This window comes from Mandrillus leucophaeus, unplaced genomic scaffold (genome assembly GCF_000951045.1).
Source record: "Mandrillus leucophaeus isolate KB7577 unplaced genomic scaffold, Mleu.le_1.0 Scaffold274, whole genome shotgun sequence".
Taxonomy (NCBI): Eukaryota; Metazoa; Chordata; class Mammalia; order Primates; family Cercopithecidae; genus Mandrillus; species Mandrillus leucophaeus.
Window position 1 is genome coordinate 934,301 of NW_012102854.1, and position 3,500 is coordinate 937,800.

A 3,500-nucleotide genomic window follows, 5' to 3' on the forward strand; every position below is an offset into this window, starting at 1 on the left:
GAAAGAAACCTAGAGTCCCCAGGGAGAGGAATACCCTGTTTATCCTCATGAATTTTAAACCATGTGACTTTATCATCTATTCAGCAACTGGGAGAATAAAAGCTAAAAATTTTGAAAAGCAAGTTCTAAAACATCAAGAATGGTTAGAGTATGGGAAGGTCCAGGTGGAAACGGCGGTTGTTTCTGTACTCGCCACAAGATGGCAGCAGAGCGGCACCGAAGCCAAGTTCTGGACCCCGAAGGCCGCCCAAGGGCAGGCCCGGTTCCCAATCACAACCCGCAACTCCTGCGGGCTTCCCACCCGCTGTGTGAACCATCCACCCATTCTCCACCCACGGAAACTGAGATAATAAATACGTATTGTTTTGAACTGTGTAGCCGGGCACTGTGGCTCACGCCTGTAATCCCAGCACTTTGGGAGGCTGAGGCTGGCGGATCACCTGAATTCAGGAGTTCGAGACCAGCCTGGTCACGGTGGCAAAACCCCATCTCTACTAAAAATACAAAAATTAGCCGGGCGTGGTTGCAGGCGCCTGTAATCTCAGCTACTTGGGAGGCTGAGGCAGGAGAATCTCTTGAACCTGGGAGGCGGAGGTTGCAGTGAGCCGAGATCGTGCCACTGCACTCCAGCCTTGATGACAGAGCAAGACTCCGTCTCAAAAAAATAAATAATAAACATTATATGTTATAGCATTCCAACAACAAAAAAAATTGAATGTGTATTTATGTGTTTCTAAAATATAAGGACTTTTTTTTTTTTTTCTCCTGAGACACAGTTTCACTCTGTCACCCAGGCTGGAGTGAAACCTTGTCCTGAAAAAAAAAAAAAAGACATAAATTTAAAAATATTTGTTTAGCTCAAGATCGAAATAAGATCTCTATATTGAGATCTGTTGGTATGTAAAATCTGTGTATTTATTTATTTATTTATTTGGCTCGATCTCAGCTCACTGCAACCACCGCCTCCCAGGTTCAAGCAATTCTCCTGCCTCAGCCTCCTGAGTAGCTAGGATTATAGGCACCCACCACCACACCGGGCTAATATTTTTGTATTTCTAGTAGAGATGGGATTTCACCATGTTGGCCAGGCTGGTTTTGAACTCCTGACCTCAAGTGATCCATCTGCCTCAGCTTCCCAAAGTGCTGGGATTACAGGCGTGAGCCACCACGCCCGGCGATTCTGTGTTCTTTAAACCACGTATGTCTGTGCTTTTTTGTTCTAGAAGCTAAGTCTCCATGTAAAACGATACAGAGGAGCAGAGATGACATCCCCAGCTGGCCCTTTATACTGAGTTTGAGCTCATTTGTTCCGCAAGTTGACAAAACCATTCCTAAATGAGACCTGTGCTATGGCAGCAGCAGTTTTTTTTGTTTGGTTTAGAGACAGGGACTTGCTCTGTCGCTCAGGCTGGGATTACAGGCGTGAGCCGCTGTGCCAGCTGCTTCATTGCTTTTGACACGGACATATTGTTCCAGACCTCCTGGCACCTCGGAGTTTAATCCAGGAACTTTGTCCAGGCTGTAACCAAAAACTTTGTGTTGAGATAAGAGAAATTTTATTACTCTCTTGAGTTGAAGCAATTAACTAGATAATGATTACAGCTGTATACACGGAGAACAGAGAAGAGGCGGATGCAGTGAGCCAGAAGCGAGAAGATGATGGTGGGCAGGACCCGGGGAAGGTGCTGGGGAGGAGGAGGAAAAGTGGGTGGAATGAGACCTGGGATTCCCTCCCAGGAATTGGGATTGGAGGGATGGTAGGGAGCAGTGCTGAAGTTCCAGGCAGTTGCCACGCCAGACCCTATCCATGAGTGGCAAACTCAAATGCCTACAGACCAGGCAAGAAATAGGAATAAGTGAAATAGATGGAAGACAGTAGGGGTTGGTGGGGACTTTGGTGAAGTAGAAATGCATGACCCTCTGTCAAGTAGCTTTTGTTGTATTAAAAAACACGGCCAGGTGCGGTGTCCTCACCCCTGTAATTCCCAGCACTTTGGAAGGCCGAGGTGGGTGGATCACTGGAGGCCAGGAGTTTGAGACCAGCCTGGCCAACAGAGTGAAACCCCATCTTTATTAATAATACAAAAATTAGCCAGGCATGGTGGCAAATGCCTGTAATCCCAGCTGCTCGGGAGGTTGAGGTAGGAGAATTGCTTGAACCTGGGAGGTGGAGGTTGCAGTGAGCCACGGCCGCACCACTGCACTCCAGCCTGGGAAACAGAGTGAAACTGTTTCAAAAGCAAAAAAACAGGCCGGGCACAGTGGCTCACGCCTGTAATCCCTGCACTACGGGAGGCTGAGGCGGGTGGATCACCTGAGGTCAGGAGTTCGAGACCAATCTGGCCAACATGATGAAACCCTGTCTCTACTAAAAATACAAAAAAAATTAGCCAGGCGTGGTGGCAGGCGCCTGTAATCCCAGTTACTCAAGAGGCCTGAGACAGGAGAATCACTTGAACCCAGGAGGCAGAGGTTGCAGTGAGCAGAGATTGTGCCACTGAACTCCAGCCTGGCAACAAAGGGAGACTCCATTTCAAAAAAAAAAAAAAGAAAAGAAACTTGAGCCCAGCTTACAGCTAGTCTGTACATCATGCTGGTACCACTCAAAAGTGGACAATGGCAGCATTACAACCGCCCTTAGGGATGAACCTGAAGGGCAGTGGTCAGAACTTCATGCAGGTTGGGTGTGGTGGTGCACACCTGTAGTCCCAGCTACCTCGGAGGCTGAGGCGGGAGAATCGCTTCAACCCGGGAGGTGGAGGTTGCAGTGAGCTGAGATTGTGCCACTGAACTCTGCCTGAGCAACAGAGCGAGACTCTTCTCAAAAAAAAAAGAATTTCATGCTGCACATTTAGTTGTCCAGTATGCCTGCAGGGAGAAGTGGCCGGAAGTATAGATCCATACTAATTTATGGGCAGTTGCTGATGGTTTGGGTGGATGGTCAAGTACGTGGAAGGAAGAAGACTGAAAGATTAATGACAAGGAAGCTTGGAGAAGTATATGGATGGGCCTCTCAGACTCTGCACAGACTGTGAAGATATTTGTGTCCTATAGGGGTGCCCACCCAAAGGCAGCCACTGCAATGAAAATTCCTTTTTTTTGAGATGGAATCTTCCTCTGTTGCCCAGGTTGGAGTACAATGGCACAATCTTGGCTCACTGCAACCTCTGCCTCCCAGGTTGAAGTGATTCTCCCAACTCAATCTCCCAAGTAGCTAGGACTACAGGCGCCTGCCACTACACCTGGCTAATTTTTATTTTTAGTAGAGACAGGGTTTCATCATGTTGGCCAGGCTGGTCTCAAACTCCTGACCTCAGGCAATCCACCCGCCTCAGCCTCCCAAAGTGCTAGGATTACAGGCGTGAGCCACCGCACCCAGCCAAAAATTTTTGTTTTTTTGAGACAGAGTCTCGCTCTGTGGCCCAGGCTGGAGTGCGGTGGTACAATCTCGGCTCATTGCAAGCTCCGCCTCCCAGGTTCACGCCATTCTCCTGCCTCAG